Raw genomic sequence first — 6,215 nt, 5'->3', positions numbered from 1 at the left:
AAATGATCAGGAGAGCACAGCACAACCAGAGCTCAGGAAATGTGTTTTTTCCCTCTGCCTCTCCCATCGACTGGCTGTTCAGACTTCAGGCAAGTTACTGAGTTCCTCTCTGCTTAAGTTCAGTGCTCAGACATGTTTCTCTCAAGACTTCATGGTCTCAGAGACAAGGCCTGTCTTTTGCTCCAGATTTGTAAAATGACTGACACAGTAAGGCCTTGTTAGTAGCTGGGGTCTGTGGCTATCATGGCAATACCACAGATGCTGTTAACATTTCATAACCAAGTACTGCACTGCAAGTGCATTTAGCACCCTACAGTCAAATAATGTAATAGGTCCCTGCCAAAATCAAGGTTAGGTTTCACTTAAAACAATAACACTAAAGTCATCTGAGTGTGGAAACTGCAGCAGACTTGAGATACAGCCTCTGTGACATTTCCCTGGCTTACACAAGCATTTTCTGCCTTCCATCTGAGCTGCCAAGGCCTGACTTGTTTGCTCTTATAAGAGAAGGGGTGGTGGGCTTAGAGTCACAGTGGCCACAGGGCTTTTTCTCAGCCAAGCATGTGGGCAGCATGGGTGCTTCTGCCTGAAAAAAGGTGTTGTGTAGAAATATCCTTACTCAGCAGATGGCTGAGAGTGAAGCTGCTCAGCAGAACACAAGGTGAACAAATGGAAATGGAGGGGGCAGGAAATCACCATCTCCCAAATGACCCTGCAACACCCTGAGCCCAGCCAGGACTCTGCTGTCCCCTCCTGGAAAGAGGAGGTTGCAGTAGCTATGCAAACATCTACTGACCTCACTGGAACATGTGGCAGAGATGAAGTAGGTGACAAACAGCCAAGGCATGATTTCCTAGACAGCCATATTTATAATTTGTAGGCATACACACACACACACTGTAGAGCAAAACTGGGACCTAAACAATTTGTGTGCATTGATTTTTGTGCTAGACTCAAGCTGTTCAGTTCACCTCTGACATCTCTTAGCAGATTTTTTTTTTAAACTAGCATGTGACACAAAGTGAAAAATCCCTGTTGAGCTGTCTCCATCACAAGTGTCTTCACCTCACTGAACTTTGCCAGTAAAGCATCCAGGAAACACAATGATGCCACTTTTAGTCATTGTCTCATTTTCCAGCTTTTGGTAATGGACACACTGTGCCTTAGCCTGTAATGATAAAACTGAAACCACACTCTGTGTTTTATAGGCCTCTGCTCTTCTGAATTTGTGGCATCTATGCTAAAATAGGTCTTTTTTGACTACAACTGGAAAAAGGCACCTATAAGCTGAAACACATTTTATTGCAAAGAGGTGAGAAGGATTTTTAACAAATTTCATAAACAGAATGGTGTATTTTTTTATTTTTAAATACTAAAGATTTATAAAGAAAAACAAAATAACAGTTCTTTCTGTATCATAGGGAAAATCCTTTGAAATGTTTTAGATGTAGATGCTGCTCAGTGAAATGTCTCCTAAAGTGGTCAGGATTGAGTGGTTGAGGATTTTTTTGGAGGAGAGGTGCAAAGGCAGCCAGTCCAGCCAGAACAATGTATTCATGTACTGTGTGTGAGCAAACCACAGTGAGCTAGGACTGAGACTGCCTGGTGAAAACTAAGGAAAAAAAGCTGTAGCCTGGAATAGGGAGGTTCCCTCTCTCTGCTCCTGGGAGTCTTGTGCATTGCCATAAATGACAAAAAAAGGCTTTTCCAGAAAGACAAACAGACAGCCGAGGTAGTGGGAGGCATTTTAGAATCAGGCTGTGGCACAGTCCCAGCTTGAGGGGCTGCAGCAACACGGAGCTGATGAGAGAACCCCCTGGGGGGGTGGGTCACACTTGTGACTGCATTGAAGTACAGCAGCAATGAACCCTCACAATGGGCTAAGATTTGGGGCACCTCAAACAATACAACGAAGTGGCCAGTGCTGTGCAGCCCCTGCCCCAGGCTGTCAAATGGCCCTCGGGCTGGAATTCCCCAGCCAGCCAGAATCGTTTTCAAGGTGTGCTCTGCACCAGAACTACCCCCCATAAACACTGTCCTACATTTATCCCTCCTTCTCCCACTACCCACAAGAGCAAGTGCAATGCATGCAAAGGAAAACTTCCAGCTTCTATTCAACAGCTACCAATGCTAATATCTAGGAAATACTCCCTTTGTTTTCCCATTATTATATGCATCACAGGGGATAACCAGGAGGCAGTGATGGGGGAAGAGAGACCACCAGCTGTTTCCAAAACTCCCAGCTGATCTATCTGGAAGATGTTTCACACCTGGGAAGGAAATTGCTGGTGTGTGAATGGTGGTGGTTACTTAATCCCTACACTCACAGAGAACTGGAGGAGGGCACAAAGGCTGAGGCAGTTCTGCTTGTTCCTATTGCCAGCCCCTGTTTCAGCAGCCCAGCACCATTTCCTCCTGACCTTGCCCCTCTCTCCACTCTCTCACCCCCAGTTTAAACTGGAAATGAGTCAAATGTTTTCTTTAGGCCTGCATGTCTAGCTCTTCGTAGGTTTGAGTTGTTGGTTTTTTGTTGGAGTTTTTTTCAAAGGAAAATGCCTTGTTATGTGTAACATATGGATTTTATAAAGGTGGCTATGTATTAAAGGTAAAACAGAAAAAGAAAGAACAAAGTTTATTATTTTACACAGTGGAGTAGACACCTCGTATAGCTAATTCTTGAGTTAAATGAGTTTTCCAAGAAAGTGTTTAGTCTTTCATTGAACAATTATTTTAAATACTCTGCCACCAAGAAGTAAAGCAGTGTAAGTTTTATGAACATATATTTTTTTTCCTTTCACGGAAACATTTGCTTGACTGATCCCTTATAGTTCCAGAAACAAATACGAGTGCATTTGCTTAAAACAACAAAACCACACACAATACTTAACTCATTAGGATGATTTAGCAGCGGTTCAGTATTTCTTTTGGCTGAGTGCTCTGGATGAAATCCCATGTACACAGCCTTGTATTTTACGCTAATACTTTTACTTCAGGTTATACAGTAATCTCTGTCAGGCGCTGTGCCCCAAGAACAGTATTAAAAGCTATCTGCCGGTGGAATGTCTCTGTCAAAAGGGCATGTGCAAAATAGATTCTAAAAATTAAACTTGTTTAATGCATTACGCTTCATGGGTGTTAGAGCGGAGAATTAACTGAGATAGTAAACCCATACTCCCCACCACTTAAAAGATAAACACAGTCACTGAGCAAGGGATATATTTGTAACTATGAGGAAAAAAATTGCCTCAGTTCTAAAAAAACTGTCTCAAACTGTCCTCTTTCCTTTTCATGCCTGACACATGTAGAAATTAAACCTGTTAAGTTGTAAATTTAATTAAAAGAAACCTCATAAAATATATTAATACAATCTCTAGGAGCACTCCTCTGTACAAAACTTTTATTGGCTTCTCTTTTTATATGCCAGAATAATCCTTTGTGAAATTTCTCCTTAAATATATTTAATTTATATCTCTCTGGCTGGTGACACTCACACTTAACATCCCTGCAGTAGGGAGGCAGCTGGCTGTACCCTACACACTGTGTTTTGAGTGTGTGGCACAAGCTTTTCCAGCTGAAACTTGCCAAATGCTGTCCTGTGACCCCACAATCCTCTGCCTGCTGCTCATGACCACTTTGGTACCAAAAAGTTACTTTGAGGAAGGGTGACAGAATCTTGACCTAAAGAAGACCATGTATTTACAGGCACCATTCTGCCATCCTTCCACAGGTTTTTAATGTTTCTAGTTTCCTACTGGCTTAATTTGAGCTGTAGGGGAGCTTCTAATTTTTCTGGTCACACTTTCTTATCTTCTGATTACTAATCATTCATCTTCAACTTTCTCTAGGGGTTGGGTTTTTTGGATTTTTTTTTTTTTGAGGGGGGGTTGTGCTTTAGGGGTTCTTTGCTTTTTAATATATATATCTTTTTTTTAACAGTCAGGAATAAGATATACATTGAAAATCAATTTCCTCTTGTCAAAGTAATTGCAAGCTGGGCATGATAATTTCTTTGTTCAGAGCAGATACAGAACTATTGTCTTGGCCTCCTAAATTGGTACGCCGTACCCCATGCTGTCTGCAAGCATGAGTGTGGAGCCATGCACAGGAGATGCTGAATATCCAATATAACGGTGGTGTCCCTGTCTAACAAAAACTAACTCCTTCTCCTTTTTTTTTCCTTTTTTTTTTTTAATGGAAGAGAAATAATGAGACAACCGCACAGCATTTTAGTCCACATTTCTCTATTTCCTTCTCATAAAAGGTCTCAAAGAAATGCAAAGCACCATTGAAGAGTTCAAAGACATACCTCAGAATGTGACTGCACATTCAAGGCACACTGACATATTCAAGACTGGATAGCTCTATTGGAGGGGAAAAAAAAAAAAGGAAAGAAAGAGAGAGAGAGAAAGGAAAGAAAAAGGCTCAGCATACAAAACACAATACACAATATCTACTTCTACAGTGTGAAACTCACTGCATTCATTTTGCTCACTGAGCAAACTAGGTCCCAGAGTATAACACGCACAATAAATCGAGCCCTTTTTTTTTCCATAGGACCTGATTTCAAGAGAAGCTAAAAATTACCCAGTGTAAATGATGCAGAGGCTGATGCAGCTGAATTTATAAATTGGGTTGAAAAGTTTGACATGCTGAATTAGATTATACTATATAATGCATCACTAAGTAATTGATATGTACATTACGTGCAAAGAAAGCCCCGCTAACTCATGTGTAACTTTCCTTTTTTTTTTCCACATTATTGTGTAACTTGGCCGTTGGCTCATTGTCAGTTGAACAAATTTTAAAAAGGTGATTTAGTCCCTTATGAGCTGGATAAAAATTTTGTTGCAATCTGGTATTCTAAAAGTAGAATATAGGACAAAGACACACTTTTTGAAAAGTAGAAAATATATAGGAATGCATCAGAGCATTTAAAGCCTCTTTTTTGGCTTTTTTTTCCATTTTTTAGGGAAGTTTTCCTTTCATTTGCTCAAGAAATGTAAAAGTCCAGATGAAAGATGTGCTGTACTGGTACCAACTGGAGAGGTCATCAGAAATTTAAGGGAATGGAGAATATACCATTTCCTCAGCCAACACCAAACAATGTAACACAGATTTCTGTCTTCTAGAATTAGTACACCAGAAATCTTTTTTCAAATCATACCAGAAAGGAATTTCAGTTTGATACTGGCTGTTCAGTATATTTACAGTCTTGTACTGATGATCTGCCTTTATTTCAGGAAGATGAGAGCATTTCCCTCTGCAATTACTAGCATATCTGCTCTGATCCAATGCTGATTGCAGCACAGGGCCTTAAATCTCTGTAATCTGTCTGAAATGTTATTAAATATTAGATTTCACTGTGATTTGTTTTCTTATCATTTTACTTGTAACTTTACTGCCATTCACCGCCAAGAGACCTTGAACTGGAGGCTACGGCTTTAATCTCCATTTGTTATACTAAAATGCAAAATTAAAGAAGAATGAAAAAAGTTGAATATTACCAAGGAATGTAATTGATAACACTGTGTCAGTTTTGAGTTTTAATATTATAAACTGAATTTTATGATACTCTACCCTAATAGTGACATATTTAACATTTTAAGACTGGATATAATAATTTTATGGGACAAAATGGGTATTGTTAGAAGGTTATACAGTAGTACTTTATCAAGTCCTTGTATGTTAAATACCAAAACACTATGATAAAATAATAGTAAGTCTCACTTCTCCTTGGAGAAGAAAATCTGTTTTTAATGTCTCATCTCTGGTTCAAGACCTCCTGGAGGTCTCTGGTCTGGTGCAGTACCAAAGCTCTGTGCACAGGGGTATGGACAGACAGCATTTACAGAGTTCTGGCAGCTTTCTTGTGCAAATACAAAGCAGGGACATTTTTATATTGTGACAAATCCTGCTTTGCTTCCAGGAAATCCTAGTTTGGTAGGTGCCCAAAGGACATATAGCAAAGGGAACAGGCATGAACCTGCTTCCAAACAGTACAGGAGCAGCCAGAAATGGATGATTTTTGTTTTTCTTCCACTCCCCAAAACAGAGGTTCTCTCTTCTGTATCACGAGCCACACTCTAACTTCCTTACATCCAAATTCTTATAATGCACCTCTGGCATGCTGCTGATTATGATGCTTGTTGATTTGCATCACATTTTCCTTCCAAACTTCTCTTCCCCTGACCTCCATCTACCTCCCTCTCAGCCCA

This window comes from Agelaius phoeniceus, chromosome 1, assembly GCF_051311805.1.
Source record: "Agelaius phoeniceus isolate bAgePho1 chromosome 1, bAgePho1.hap1, whole genome shotgun sequence".
Taxonomy (NCBI): domain Eukaryota; kingdom Metazoa; phylum Chordata; class Aves; order Passeriformes; family Icteridae; genus Agelaius; species Agelaius phoeniceus.
Note: the sequence above shows the minus strand (reverse complement) of the source record.